Here is a 17,410-nt window from a genome sequence, read left to right as displayed (position 1 = left end):
TGCAGCATTACGAGTAGAGTATGTCCATATTTTGGCTTCTGGAAACTAACTCAGGACACTAATGTTTATGAACATGCCTGAGTGTATCTATCAGTTATGGTGGTGTAATGAAGCACGACATTCGCAGTCTTGTTTAATCCCTTTTTTATTCAAGCAATGTCCCGTTTCGGATATTCCTTTCCATCTTCGGATGGCAACATACATTGGTTGAACAGCGCTTGGCACAATATGTGGTGTTGGATTGACGTTCCAAAATTGGGCATAGGTTGAATGAAAAAAAGAATTGTATGACATAGTGATTACTGATGCTTCGTTTTGGATCACATTGTATAGAAATCCTGACTGCGCTGAAAAATCTGTACAACAGGATGAAAACAATCACCTTGATATCCGAAAAACATCAGTTCTGAAAATAAGAACTTAGTCATATCTCACTAGGCAGAAATGGAAGAATAAGTGCTTGTCACCTTTTTAGTTGATTTTTTTGTCGTTCTTATTGCAGAAAGCTAGCGCTGTCGATGGAGTTTGACATAAAAGAGAAGTGACATCGTAAGATTAGTTACATGCTGGCAAAAGAAGACAGTTTCAATCAATAAACACAATTATTGAAATATACTCAGTGAACAATTTGTTATTAAAGTTGCAATCAGTTCTTTGGTGCTGAAGGTTATTCTCATCTTAAACTTCAAATAAATTAATACTCTCTGTTTAATAGTTCCATTTCACAGACGATGAAAGTATTTGAATTCAGGGTGATACGTGTTAGTGCTGTTTGATTATGTATTTATTATTCAGTAAACTACTGATAATCATCACAGTCTTGACGCAGTCTTTTAATTTGCAGAGCAGTACAGTAAAACAGCAGGCGATCCTTACGGTCTGTGGTTTTCCTTGCATAATCCATCAGTCACTCTTTTTACTTTTTCGTGCAAAAATCGCCCACATTGTCACAATTCGTTGAAGTCTTGATTATTCATTAATTAGATGTTTTGTTTTCTCATATCATGAACTCCATCCATATCTCGTCTTCTATGGTTCCAAACACTCTACTCTTAAACAACAACAATCCACTAACGATCAATAATTATTTTAACTTTCACAACAAATAAAATTAAAATAATTACAGAATTCGTGCAGATAAGAAGCAGTTCTTTAAATGCGATTTTAACATTCTTGCATAAACATTAACGCAAAAATATTATACACTGAATAATAACAAAAATTATTTATTTAAGCCGATAAGACTATGTGAAAAACTGTGCTGTCGACACAAAGCCTTATGTTTCGATATTTTTGCCTGAACCCTTACTCAATTACTGAAATATTTTTTAGTGTAGCTTTCTACTCTAATTAATGGTACTAATCCTGTAAAGGCGGAAATACAGATTAATGGCGACAGTTCCTTTCATTTTTCCGATATGACAAAATTATCGCTTATATGTGAATCTGTAAACAATTTTCCATGTTAATGGTGGTTGAGCGCCAGGTATGTGGGCTGAATTACCTGAAGAACTACGACAACCAACGTATTACAGTCCAGCTTAAGTTATGCCAAGATGCTTTACTGACTTTCACTTATCTTCAACTGGCGTCATCAGTAAAACGTTTACGTCGATTGCCTTTAGAACGCTTCAGCTGACCTGAACAAAACACTTATTCTTTTAACTGCCACGTTTCCCGAGTTGAGTATTTCTGTTTAATCAAAAGCTAGGTGCCCTTTCATTTGTTCTGTTATATTTGGCTCATTTTGTCGCGCTGCCAATCATTGGACAAACATTTCTAGTTTTATTATCGGGCTGGAGCACTGCAGTATTCGGCATGTGGCCGACAACTGTGTTTGTTTACTCAGAAGTTAAGTCTAATATCACTTTACAGTTTTCTCATACATTCCAAAACCACTTACGAAGTCAGTTACATTTACAGACTTAATATTGGCGACCTAATAAATCAATACATGACCTTGAATGATTAAAATATTCTTTATGTACAGTTTATCTACTGTAGTGTGCCGCGTAAGTTGTTCTTAATAAAATGTGAATTTATGTACTAGGATTCATCACAATTAATGTATTTGTTGTTGATGAATTACAAGTAGTAAGTAAGAACTGAAGAACTTCGTTTTTTGTTTCTATGCGGTATTCCTTGTTTTGTTCTGTTTCTTACTGACGTCGAGAATGAATAAGAAGAACAGGGAATGCCAGATTCAGTAAATAATAAAAAGTGATGGAAAAAGCATACAGATAAAGGCATATGTGCCATACCGAGAATTGGTGGAACAAACGGAAATTGCGCTTCCTGTCGAAATAAAGAAATGTTTCTAATACGGGTCGTGGTAGGGGAAGAGGCTTTTGTAATACGTCCACGTCGACGGGGTGAGGCCAGAGGCTGTGTTTCGTTTTGCGCGGACTGCGGCGCGCCGGTACAGAAGAATAAATTGCTACGCGGCTATCAACGGCCCCGCCCGGAACAAAAAGCAGCGAACGTAGATGAATGCTCATATTTTTAATCACTGCACATATCTGCGTGGCGAGTATAAATTATTTAAAAGAATTACCTCGCCCACACTTATTTGCACCGCCACATTTATTCAGACCATAAAAAGCATTTTTATCGTTTTGTGATAGCGCGGACTGTGCAGTATATTTACATGCTGCGTATCGTAAAACAAAATTTAGTTACTCATTCTCCGCTTCTGAAATTGTCAGCGTAAAAAAATTGGACACAGTGGGATGTTCTGTGGAGCTTCCTGTGCTGAAAGGTACGCCGCATTGGCGTCTCGTTTTCGAAATGTTGTCCACGTACAGTAGCTAAATGTGGGGATGTGTGTATTTACAATAGCACGCAAACGCAGTAAAGTCCTGCAGGGAAGTGAATAATTGATTATTTTAAATCAAATTGCTTCCTCTTTATTTTCTCCGTGCAGCATAATACGACGCATGCGAGATGTATTCTTTCCTTAAATCTATGCTAAACCAAAATCGGCTCTTTGAAAATGCAACGGCGTGTAGCAGTTGTGTATTTTACCGTCATTGGTATCTCATTGCGGGTATATGCAGCCCATCGCTCACAACGTAAATTATTTTAATACCCCCTAACATCAAAGACATATTGAAATGCGGTATAGTTCTTTATATTTAAGACTGATGAATTTTCTGTTCATTAATATACCTAACCACATGTCTTTGTCACTTTATGCTTCGTAAGAGTGGTATCAGTGGATCACGAAATGATGGCAAATCATATTAATATAAAACGAGAAATGTTTCTCCAAAGTAGCAAGGACGAAACTAAAGACAGTCTTACATAACGTTCTTAGCACCGTTAAGCCTTGTTTCCACTGACATTGCAGGTATATCGCTATATCAGCAACATTTGCGATGTTAGTTTTGCTGAAACGTGTTTAAGCAGACAGTGATATGTGATGTCACTATATTGACACGCAATGTGAACTACTGAATATTTCAACGAGCGAGGTGGCGCAGTGGTTAGCATACTGGACTCGCATTTGGACGTACGACGTTTCAAACCCGCGACCAGCCATCCAGATTTTGGTTTTCCGTGACTTATACAGATGACTCCGGGCAAATTTTGGGATAGTTGCTTTCAAAGGGCACGGCCGATTTCCTTCCCCATCGTTGACACATTCCGAGCTTGTGTTCCGTCTCTAATGACTTCGATGTCCACAGGATCTTAAGCCTAATCTTCCTTCCTTCCTTCACTATATATATATTTCAAATGGTTCAGATGGCTCTGAGCACTATGCGGCTTAACTTCTGAGATCATCAGTCGCCTAGAACTTAGAACTAATTAAACCTAACTAACCTAAGGACATCACACACATCCATGCCCGAGGCAGTATTCGAACCTGCGACCGGAGCGGTCGCCCGGCTCCAGACTGTAGCGCTAGAATCGCACGGCCACTCCGGCCGTCTATATGTATATTTCCAAGATATTACGTAGATCGTTTTAGAAATACATACTTGTATAATTATCTGCGCCCAAGTATAAACTACAGAGTATCGTAGCTGACACTTAGTAAACTAGCATTTGTCTGAAACGTTCATCCAGTATTTTCATCTGTTTACGATATGCTGGAGTGTCTGTCTTAACCCACAAAGGCTTAATATTTTAGAACGTAACCATTAGCAACTAATTTCTACATATCTCGAATGCACTAAAATTACTTCTTGCTTTCATGCTGTTTACCAACCATAATGTTATGTCTGGACAATTTTCAAATGATTTTGTATACGTTTTTGTATGTATTTATATATATATATATATATATATATATATATATATATATATATGTGTGTGTGTGTGTGTGTGTGTGTGTGTGTGTGTTAGTATCTAAAGCATTTGAAGCCATTACTTTCAGGTGTTGATGGACCATTAGATAACTGAAACTGACCGATTTGTATTGCTTTCGATTTTGATTACTTGCAGAGAGTTAGTTAACTCGGAAGAAATTAATTCGATATCCGTGTAATTGACAAAAGTTTTGCACATTACCAGACAGCTTCATTCCGATAACAAGCAAATTTCGTCGTAAACAGTTTTTGGTACAAAATAGACGAATCGTCACAGACGTTGTCAATTATGAGTATACTAAAATCTCATCGTCATCTGCTTGTTAACGCCAGTTCAAGTTTTACGCCATGTGAACGAATAGTTTTGATATCGAGTTTCTTTTTTTCCGTCTCTGACGATCTCACAGTAGACCATATGTTAAACATCAAGCACATTTTAGAACCTTCTCCTTCAGCTTAAAGCAATTCACTAACAGACAACACAAAACTCCACAATTGCGCCTCTTTCATTCTTCCTTTAGCTGTTTACCCCTTCTCTCCCTCTCTCTTACTCGCATTCTCTGCATGTATATAAGCGTGTGTGTGAGCGTGCGTGCGTGCGCGCGCGCGTGAGTGTGTGTGTGTGTGTGTGTGTGTGTGTGTGTGTGTGTGTGTGCGTGCGTGTGTGTGTGTGTGTGTGTGTGACTCAGTGAGCGTAGGTGGTGTCTGCTTGTTTATACATCGTGCGACTTGCCTCTTAATTTCCTTAATGACAGAGGTTTGTTAGCTACACTGAAAATTTTTCTCCGTTACTTTTAAAGTCCGAAAGAGCCTTAACCTATTTTATATCTCTATTTAACTTAGTACTCTTGTTGAAGCAAGGAACGTTCCCCTGTATGCCAGATCGAGATGCGATTCCAAACACTTTTATTTTTCGGGCTGGCAGTTAGATGTACGGATGACAAAGTATTTGTGATACTCCTAACGGATGGCAAGGATCTAACTTCGAGTGCTGGATGGACAAACAGGTTTAGTCACTCAGAATGCTACACAACACTACATACAGCCCGCAGAGTAAATTCGTAATATCACTCTACATTCTTCCATAGTTTTCCGTTTATTTGCTCACTCAGTTTCATCTTTGTCGGCCCAAAGCTGCTTCTTCCACGATCAGAGACATACGAATATCTACAACAGTATCAGTGTAAAAACATATATATTGAAAACGAAGTGATTTTTTTTTGAAGTGGGGGGGGGGGGGGGGGGGGGAGACTGTATCCTCAGTCTATGAAATTACATTCTAAGCTCCGTACCAATTTGCTTTGCGCATTATACGTCATAGCAAGGCACATCCAGTTAAAGGAAATATTGGAGGCTGTGTTTACATTAAGACATATGCATATAACATAGTTCATTTATCCTATAGAGCCTTATGCTATTGTGTGACAACGTTTCCTTTGTCTTCTTCCTCTGTTATTTCACACTATAAACCTTAATATCATGACTGTCCAGTATTTTCACTAACCGAGACACACATTTCTCATTGTGATAACGCAGAAGAATTTCCAATACTTGTTTGACTGACTCCGTTCAGTCTTCTGGAAACGTTTTCTTGCAAGTTTCATTTCGTGTTTATTTATTTCTGCATTCCTTGTTTGCATAATTAGTGCTTCGAAATTTTGAAGTTTTCTTGTAATAAAGAAACAGGTAAATAAGCCATCTTTCCAACACCGTACCATTATATTAACTCAGCCAACACAACAAGCATATCTGGAAATTATAGTGTTGTTTGTGTGTCATCGTTCTCTAAGAAAACAATCCCAAGCTGTACTATGCGAAAAAGATCAATTTGTGTTCTCCGAATCCGTCCTAACCATGAACATTTTTAATCGTATTCCTTCAAATCCCCGCTATGAGAACATATATTTCTTACGTATGATTTACAACATCCATTTTCTCAACAATATCATCGACTAGATGATATAATACTACTATTGTTATAAGGATGCTACATTGAGATATGACTACCAGAAAGAAATCTGTGATAATGGTTGCTATGTCCTCACACCAACTGTTTCTCTTGAATCTGACACAGAAGGTACAGTGAACAGGTCCACTGCTGTTGGACGACGTCAGTTTTCTTAGGAGGAACTACGGTAAAAATTCACTACAAAGAGAACAATTTAGTCTTCCATATTAGTATGTGCAAGAGGTTGGAGCTCATGTACTTATGTGTACGTATTCAATAATTTAAACTGTTAAAAATAAATAAAAAGCGTAAAAGAGCAAAATGTATGAATATGTATCCACATCATTTTGTAAGAAATTCATGTCTGTAGCCACACTCACTTGTTTGTATGAGAACTTATGCGACGCCGAAATATTTTAATTTTATGCATTTATGTTGTTTTGAATTCTTAATGAATCGTTTTACTTCTAAATTAAGGATTGTTTTGAATAAACAGTAATTCATAAGCATTACGCCGTCGTACATTATCAGTCGAGCAAAGTTATTATTTGTAAGTTAGAGAAAACATGGAAAAACAGAAACAATTTCTTTGCTATAGTAATTTAGTGCACTCGATGTTTCTTTATTCATATTGAAGAAAGTTAAGAATATATATATATATATATATATATATATATATATATATATATATATATATGAATACGATCTTTAGCTAGAAGCTGGTTATTTATGAGTAAGCAAAGAAATACTAAATAATTGCTATACAGCATATCTTGCTGGCCATACAGAGTGAAGATACCGGAACGAGATTTTCGGCGAGGCTTGCAATTGTGTTGTATGGATAACACTCTCAACCCTCCTATGAACCACAGCACTGAAACAAGTATGGTTTCTTTAAATGGATCGTAATGCATTCTCAATAAAAGAATAATACAGAGGTATAAATCATGTTCATGTTGTGGATGAAACTTTTCACCAAAATATCCGAGGAGTGTTCTAAACCAAATGGGTAGGCGGCCGGAAATGGCTAGTGCGGTAGTGCAGTGTAGTCACCTCCTTTTACAACAATCATAACTCATCTTGAATCTATACCACATAAAGTAGCGCCAAAAACAATGCGTTTTTCTCAGTAGCGTTGGCCTATCGTGTTGCTGCATGTACCGAATGAGGAGTCATTCATGAGAGCCCCCCTTCCCCCCCCCCCCCCCCCCCCCCCCCCCCCCAACGGCAGAGTATACACGGTTGATTCCATATTTCTTGGCGTTTCAACTTCGGAACATTTTCGGATACCTTTCCGAAAAGTTTTAGTGCTAATATTATACTTGCATTACCCGTGCAACAAAATGATGCGTTCTTCTGCGAACTACAATTCTGAGGAAAACTCGTTTCTGTATAGTAGTTTTGAGAACATTTCTCATAGAGAACAGCGGTCTGACAAAAAGTACTTTAAAAATGAACACAAACAGTCTCGATCGCAAAAACACTTCACTTTGTTGGTAACAAGTTTTGGTCAGTTTTTACCTGTCTTAGACCGACTTACCATGATGGTAGGCGGTGGCGGAGAATGAAGCGGTTATTGTCTCTCTATGAAGGTCAAACGCTACTTTTGATAAGACTATATAAGACTACCGATAGCATAAATTTTACTACAGGCACTGTTGTTACAAAGAATAAAGTCAAGTTGAAAGAAGTTGGGTCTTTCGCTGCTGTGGATGTGCTTTCGTAGGAGGCGTACTGAAATTTGAAACAAATGTGTAAAATCTATTCTGATACCGAAATACGTAAATCTCATTCCAGGACAAGAGAATTACGTGAAAAACCCAAGACAACAGAATTACGTGAAAAACTTTCAAGAATTTGTGGAGCTTGCGCTACACAATACTAAATGCAGACTAGGCGGTACATCAAATAATTCGCTGCGAGAAATCAATCCGTCCTCAATGAAATTTACGTATGCCATCTGACCGCAGAACGAAATGACTCTTATTAAAATATTGGCCCTGAGTATTGCTAATCTTTATTGTCTTGCAAACAATCACTGTATCAGTACTGTTATTGTAACTACATAGCTAATGAATATAAAAATTAACGCATCTGACTCATTTATAAAACTGCTTGAAAATACACAAGATAGAACATTACTGAAATGTTTTACTTACATTAAGCCTCTGAACTGATACTGATATTATTTCCACAAAACACTCTGACAATCACTGCACCTTACAGTGGACATGACTTCGATGGCATTTAAATTTATTGGCCTTCCTGTGCACACGGAACGCTCGTCTGCTCTGCAGCCTGTCACTATTACGATAATTATGAGCCTGTCAGAAATCAAATTTCATCTGCCGTATCTGCGATGTGCAGTGCAAGACGGTATCTTACCAATTTTCATAAAATTATTCTCAGTACACACCTCGCGATGTGCAATGTGAGAGTGCAAACACAGTCATGAAGGAAAATGAAAATTGGAAACTAATCTTAACGACTGATAAATGAGAACAAAGATTCCAAGTCTGACTATGCTTCATTAAGTCGTGTCAACAATATATCTTCTCATAAGGTTCTCACACCTGTACAAGTCAGCAAAAGTATTTCTTAATAACTCTCTTGCGTACAGTTGCCTTCCTTCAAACTTGTTTCAAACATCAAGTGCATGAGCTTCTGTACAAAATTTCTGTAGCGAACTTTAACTACACAGAATGTTCTGGCAATATGAAGCAACACAGTTACAAATATACAAAAATGCTGGATTACTTTGTAAGGTGGCTTTTATCATTCTTCCATTAATATAAATTCATGAGTACCTTTAATAAAACGTATTATACGAAAATCTATTTTCATATAATGCTTCACTATACGGTAGACCAGCTTATCAAACCAAGTACATTGCCAGACTGTCCAACACGCACTGACCCCACTACTGCCTGACTTACTTTTACCAACATCTTTGGTCTCAAGCCAGTCTTACAAAGAAAATGATTACATTGATACTACAAAGGTTGAGTACATTTATGAAATTAACAACTTTACTTACATTTACGACCAAAACTTCCTGGTACTCATGATGGCAAACAGGACAGCAGACTTTCAAATTTAGTATCAATAAAGTAGATTCTTTTTCGCTGGTAGCGGCTGGTTGACTGTGCCAGTTTTCAGTGTGGAAGCATTGCTGAAACTGGCGGCGCTGAAAGTGGCAGCTGACATTCGTGGAGTTAACAACATCCACTCAGTTCACCGCCACCGCCTACCATCATGGTATGAGGTTATGTTTTGTGGTCAAGAATGTGTGTGTCCATTTTTTAAGTGCTTCTGTATGTTTAACCGTTCACGAAATAAAAGGTGTAGAAAACTCACGTGGTTCACCCCATGTATCGTTAGGACAGAGAAAGAGCTGTAAGTCATCATGGAAAAACAATGACAACTTTTCTGGAATTTAAGCCTGTATGGATAGAAATGATCTTGAGGAGAAAGGCGCATCTTCATCAGATAGATTCGTGTTTTGCTAAAAATCAATGGCTTTCCAACGTTTCATAATGTACTTGTTTTGTAAATGAAACAGCCTTTTTCTGCTGCTAGGTACTTTATTTATCCCATACGCGTTTCGCCTTCTTCTGTTCTATGGCATCATCAGTGGGATCTATAACGATACAGTTTTGTTAGTTTTAGATTATTAAACAGTTCACTTATCGATTTTTTTGTAAAAAAGTAATTACCTACTATTTGATGATCTTAATTTCCTCACATCTGGTCTGGAGGTAGCAGTACCACTTTTATCGTTGCCATATAATCACTACTTTGTGTTCTGACCTTCCTCACTCTGTTCACCGTATTTATCACTCTTTTTTAGTCTTTTGTCACTCGATACAACTATTTCGTCGTACACTGTTTTTTACAACGTAAATATTGCGACTCCATTACGTATTTCATCCTCTTTGTTATGTTTACCTATTTTTTTACCAACCTGACGAAGTATATGTTCGAGACTAACTTCTATTTATGATGACGAGTTTATTCTTTTTTTTTTTGGGGGGGGGGGGCGTGTACTAGCTGTTAGCGAGTGGTTGAAAACACTTTGGTAACAGCTGATTTGACTTTTCGTTTCAATATTCGGTGGGGAGTTCATGGACGAGTGAGTGTAAAGATGTTGGGTTTCATTATTATAGTGGACAGTATTATTATATTAATCCTTTCAGGGAACATTATTCTATTATTTTATGTATTAGTGTAAATAATGAATTGCTTGGCATGTGTAATTGGTCATTCAACAGGATTTTCCTTTCTACTTTGGTTTTCTGTATGTGGTAATTTTCTTGCATGGTTAGGAGATACTTTTTATTGCTGATTTGCTGATTCTAATTATTTTCATGTCATCTTCTCTAGTGGTAGGTTTGTGGTCATTTTCTCTCAGGTTTTCTGCAATGTGAAGTGGTTTGTCACATATTTCTTGGCTCTCATGTGTTCTTTGTATCTGATATCAAATGTTCTCCCTGTTTGTCCTATGTGTGTGCCTTGAAAGTGTTACACTGCAGTTGATATATACCTGCCTTCTGGTATACGTCTCTGTTTTCTGTCAGTTTTGGGGTGTATTTTTGTATTGAATTGTCTGTTGTGTATGCTATGTTTATTCCCTGTCTTTTGAAAATGTTGGTGATTTTATGGGTGAGTTTGTGTTTGTGTATCATTGTGTACGATCTTGTGTTTCCTTTAATCTTTTTCTGATTATCCTGTGTAGTCGTTATGGGACTGCCTGTTTGTGTTTGGTTCTGTTGTGTTATTGTCTGTGGTTTGGAGTTTTCTGCATTTATTTTATTTTAAATAGAGTAACTAGCAGAAGAAAAAGGCAGTTTTATTTACAAAACAAGTATTTAAATGTTTGCTGCGGAGGGTGGTCACACAAACAAACTTGTGTTTCATAATATGTTTACGCGCTTACTGCGTAAAAGTATATCTGCTCCGTAAACCCGCGTTTTCTAAAAATATTGGAATAGCGATCGGTGTGACGTCTCAGCTGTTACATGAGCGCGGTGTATCGACACGGCGAGTGGACAGCGGCGTGTGCGTGCTGCAGCTAGTACTGCCTCGCGCCTGCAAAATTAATGCCTGCCTACGCGGATGGCCTTCTCGGAATCAGGCTCCCGAATGACGGCTGCTACGCCCAAGGCGCGTGCAGGGAACAGTGCTCGATTTCACATACTTCTCCTCCAGGGCCAGACGCATTCGAGATACTAAATTGTCCTTCGTCTTCGGCTGCCAAACTGCAGTAAAAGTCATCCGGTAGATGACTCAACACAGAAACCTCTCCCGACTACGCTGGACTCCCAACATCATCTAAATTCGGGGCAATCGACTGGACTCTAGAAATGGCGTAGACGCTTGCATCATCCCTACTTTGATGTTCTGTTCCTTTCCGGCGAATGGATTGACTCTGCAATGAGTCACAGGGGCCATGCATAATTCTGAGGCGGAGTGGTGGGCCACATGCTGAGGCTGGCCAAACCATTTATTCGGCAATGACGACCCTCTTTCCAGACACCTCGGTAGAATGAAGTACTATTAAGACGTCCGTGATCGGGCACTGATTCGTTCTTCATCGTTAGTACCCATTAGTATGCACAGCTTCTGACCTTCGGCTAGCTGTACGCCACACTTTTGACGAATAAAACCATTTGGCTCAACTGTGGTCTGTTGACTTTTAAATTACGTCCCGTCACTCGAAGTCCCAAGCGGCTATAACACTTATCTCAAAAATATGTCTGGAGTGTAGGTCTCTTTGCAAGTGGAAACCGTGACTCTGCATCAAAGATCTAATTTCCATCAAGCTTTATTTCATACTTTGCTGAGTAGTATTCTTCATTCTTCATACTATCCATCTGTTGTCTCTTATTTACTTATCTCTGCATAGCTTTCGCCATCATTTTCATCCTTCACCTCCGCTTTCAAAATATACAATAATTTTATGAAATATGGAATGTAACTCATTATTTCACTTGTAAATGTAGAAAATTCTGTGTGGTAAAATTAATGTCGTGTGGCGTCTATGGTGGCGCCTTTCGACATCGCGTTAGCAGCTTGCGTGTAAATTTGCCTGCTTATACAGTCAATTAGGATCTAAATTGGACCTCGCGAAGCGTAACTACCACACCCAGCGGTCATCAGGAATCTAATTCAGGCTCTGGGTTAGTAGAAAGCCATGAGAAGCGCAAGATCATTGAAGAAAATATCAAGGAAATAAAATATTAGATTTGTCGTGAAAAAAAATTACAGTCAATACGTACATATACGTAACGACATTCCGCAATCTCTCTTATGGCGTGCAATTGAGGATAAGTCTTATATCACAATTACCCCCCCCCCCCCCCCAACCAAAAAAATAGTTCTGCTCCACTCTAACGGGATGGTGGACAACTGTTGACAAGATTCTGGGATGACTCTTTATGGAGCGTAAGTTCTCGATTTTTATAATGTAGAGATATGAAGTGGAATAAGTTCATTTGTTCATTCATTTGACGCTTAAGGAAATGGCAAGGTCTGATCCATTGGTAGCATACTGGGAAACTGAAGTTTATACTGTTGCGTGGTCCTTACTCACATATTGCTCATTTGTTCCTATTATAGTACCCACAATCCACAGTGCAAATTTAGTAGTATTCTAAGACTTGTCGACTCTTGTCTTTCAGTGAAATAATACTGCGAGACCTTTGCTTTTGCTTCATAGATTGAGGTCCACAAAAAGTGCTGTTACTTGTCTCGCAATATATTTTTTGTTTAGACAATGTTTACCTCGCTGATCTCCAGTGCAAATCATACGCTACCATATGTCCGTCACTGACTACACTCAGTTCAGCTAACCTCCTCTAGTAGTTACAATCCTTACCAACACAAAGTGCCACAACAGTATCACTCATCGTATTGTTACACCGGCAATAATCAAACATCGTTTATGAAAGAAAACAAATAACCGACATATCAGAATTTAGCTTTATGTAGTGGAACCATAGTTCGCTAGCACAAGAAATGTAAAGAAAATACAAACGGTTTGTACTGGTCCTCGAAATATCGGATCGAACTAACTGGTGCATACGGTGAACGTCGGTGCAAATGGTGACAGGCTTGCTTAATTTACTAATGAGTGAATCACAGGATTTAACGCGAATCTGCTAACAAACATCCCAAAACCATCATTTATGGTAGGAACTATGAATGTACTTCATGCCCCTGCCGGTTTTTCCCATGATCGTGCAGAGGAGATGAAGCCAATGACAGATCTCACAAAAGCCTCTCCTCCTGTACTCCATCAATCAATGGAATTAATACACTGTGAAGACAAAAGTCGTGGGATAACGATATGTAAAATGACGATGCAGTAGATCAGTGCATTGGTGGAGCTGTCATTTGCACTCGGATGATTTATGTGAAAAAGTTTCCTTCGTGATTATGGCCGCACGACGGGAATTCACAGACTTTGAACGCTGAATAGTAGTTGAAGCTAAACGCTTGGGAAATTCCATTTCGGAAATCGTTAGGTAATTCAACATTCCGAGATCCACAATGTCAAGCGTGTGCCGAGAATGTCAGATTTCAGGGACTCTCTCTCACCACGGACAACGTAGTGGCCGACGACCTTCACTTAATGACCGAGGGCAGCGGCGTTTGCGTAGAGCTGTCAGTGGTAATAGGCAAGCAGCACTGCGCGAAATAACGGCAGAAATGAATGTGTGACGTACGATGAACGTATCCGTAGGGACAGTAGGTGAAATTGGACGTTAAGGGGCTATAGAAACAGAAGAACGACGCGAGTGTCTTTCCAAACAGCACGACATCGCCTGCGGCGGCTCTCCTGGTCTCGTGGCCATATCAGTTGGACCTTAGATTACTGGAAAATCGTGACCTAGTCAGATGAGCCCCATTTCAGTTGCTAACAGCTGGAGCTGTGTTAGATTGTGGAGCAGTCCCCCCAAACCATCGACCCAAGTAGTCAACAATGCACTGTGCAAGCTCGTGGTGACTTCATAAGGGTTTGGGCTGCGTTTACGTGGAATGGACTGGGTCCTGTGGTCGAAAGGAAACGATCATTAACTGGAAATGGTTATGTTCGACTACGTGGAGACCATACGCAGTGATTCATAGACGGCGGCCGTGGTGGCCGTGCGGTTCTAGGCGCTTCAGTCCGGAACCCCGTGACTGCTACGGTCGCAAGTTCGAATCTTGCCTCGGGCATGTATGTGTGTGATGTCCTTAGGTTAGTTAGGTTTAAGTAGTTCTAAGTTCTAGGGGACTGATGACCTCAGATGTTAAGTCCCATAATGCTCAGAGCCATTTGAACCATTCAAAGACTTAATGTGGCCAAATAACGCTGGAATTTAATAGATGACAATGCGACGTGTCACTGGGCCACAATTGTGCGCTCCTGCTTTAAATAACATTCTGGGCAACTCGAGCGAATGATCTGCCCATCCAGATCGCCAGACGTGAGTACCATAGAATATTTATGTGACGATCAGGAGCTCAGTTAGTGCACGAAACTCCTGCACCGGTAACACTTCCGAAACAACGCTATAGAGGCATCATCTGCAGCAGTTCTGCAGGAACATCCAACTACTTTTTGTGTCAATGCCACGTCTAATTGCTGCTCTACGTTGGGAAAAAGGAGGTCCGACAGGAAATTGGGAGGAATTCCGTGACTCCATGACTTTTGTCACCTCGGTGTATATAGAGCAATAAAGCGTGCCCTCCACTATGCGTTTCACGGTGTTTCACACAGTGTAGGTGAAGAACTGTGCGTCACGCATAATTAGCTAAAATTCCAATTATATCCGAAATTAATTCTGTTGGATGCAGAAAAGGTGTAACCAACTGTGAAAATAAAATAACTATGGGACTTTCACTACCAATAAAGTTTTATTCTATGGTACAGCAAATTCGAAACGTGGCGTTTCGTGGAGCTTGCTGCAAGCATGAGCTTGCCAACCGTCGCAGGGGTGGCTAATGCAGATGCTAATTACCCGACCCGAGCAGGCCAAGGAGACCCGCGATGATTAATGGCGCCGGACGCGCGAGATGGCGGGGCAGATTGTCACGCGTCGCCTTGTTTATCCGGCGGCTGTCGCCCGCTTCCGAAGCACGGCCCTCGATAAACACGTCACGTCGATGGGCTGCGCCGCTGGTGCCCCTGCCACAAACAAATAAGCCGTGGAAGCAACTCCCCAGTCTCTGCGTCAGTGCCGAGTGTCAGTGGTCGACCTTGCACAGCTCCTTGGTACCTGCCGAAATAGAATGTCTCCAACATTCCAAAAATACACGAGGAGTACATCACTCCACTATGCTGTACACCTGCGCATCCTCTTGGAAACATTTCGCCTTTGAACAACTTTACCAGAAATTCTAAAACTGTGAGCTCTTGAAATCCCTCTTCAGCCTTTGAGGCAATTTTCTTCGAGTTCTTCGTCCACATGCTATCCAACATTTTACGGACTCATCCGTACCTCGTTACCACCCTAGAACTCTGTGCATTTCGTACTTATCATAGAAAGTATACAGAAATAACCGCGTATTTTTTCCTCTAATATCGTAGTAATCTGATGCTAGAATTTCCCTATAACATTACACCTATGCACTCTCCACAACCTCCTTTATCCAAATCTAAATCGACCCTGACAGTAAGACCAATTAATTACAGAGACTTTTGCCAGTCCTGTCTGACAGCCTTGACCTCTCCTCGTCATGACATTTCGTCTCTCATTTTCATTTTCCTCATTACTCAATCATTGATTATACCTGTACTGCTATAAGAAACACTCATTCTTCTTGTTCCTCAGACATTATCCTTCAAATTCTTTGCGGTGCTTTTTTGGCACTGGAGCATGCAATTCACATAAAATAAACAACTCAACAAAGGCCGTCTTCTTTATTCTTCATCTGATTGTCATATTGAGAAACTTAATATTTTTTCTAGTTCAATAGCCGAAATATAATTTTACGTAATTTTTATTTTAGTAAGTGAATCGATTACGTTTACAAGTGTTTCTGTATTTTAATTCGCTAATATGGTTCAATGAAGAACACTGGCGCCTCAACCTGCGTGCCTATTTGTGAGACATGAAGTTTAGTCGTGTAATAATAATTTAATTAACTGTGGTAAGTTCCTATGGGACCAAAGTGCTGAGGTCATCGGCCCCTAGACTTGCACACTACTTAGTCTAACGTAAACTAACTTACGCAAAGGACAACACACACACCCACCATGCCCGAGGGAGGACGCGAACCTCCGCCGGGAGGGGAGGGGGGTGGAGCCACGCGAACCGTGGGCAAGGCGCCTCATATCGCCCGCGGCGTGTAATAATATAATAAATACCTAACATCAGGCTTTTACTGAAATACTCCGTGAATCCTGTTGAATTTTGTGTGTAACATCGTTTATCTCATCGTAGAGAGATTGAATTAGCAGATTTTATTGTTTTTTAATTAATATTCTGATTCTTAGAAGCTAATTTTCATCATGTCATCTGCTGCTGGGACTGAGGAACTGTCTTTAATATAGTGTAGTTGCACGGTAAATTTTGGCATGCTTTGTTTCAGAGAAACCGCTGATAGTAATTCGTAATGCATTGCCTGTGTAGTTTTATGAACATTAATAACGTACGAACAGCGGAAAGCATCAGAAAAAATTTACACGACCATACACACGCAAAAATTTCGCGGTCTTACTAACATCTGTTGTGACTGTATCTGTGACATGACATATATTGTGTCAGGGAAATGTGGTCTCAGCATTAAATTTAAAATAGTTGCTATCCCCAGGTTCTGAGGTTTTCGAGAGGTTTCCCCTTGTTGTAAGACACATGCTGGAACTGGCAATCCACTGCCTAGTGTACCCGATTTGGAGTACCTCTACTGCACTACCAGCTGGCTGGAAAGTCCCTGACTGTTCGTTCGATGGCACGGTACTCCAATTGCTTGCTCTATCTTTATGGGTAGGGAATGAAAAGAAACTACAATAAAAAAATAAGTGAATCTTAAATGCAGAAGTCTCAATGAGTAATTCGTTAATTCATCTTTTCAAATCCTACATTATACGTAGTTCAAGTAAAACATTAGAGCAGTAAGAAACAAGAGTTATCATTTTCTCGCCTCAGTAGTGACCTGTTGAGAC

The sequence above is a fragment of the Schistocerca piceifrons genome, chromosome 1 (assembly GCF_021461385.2).
Source record: "Schistocerca piceifrons isolate TAMUIC-IGC-003096 chromosome 1, iqSchPice1.1, whole genome shotgun sequence".
NCBI lineage: Eukaryota > Metazoa > Arthropoda > Insecta > Orthoptera > Acrididae > Schistocerca > Schistocerca piceifrons.
This window is presented reverse-complemented; position numbering follows the sequence as displayed.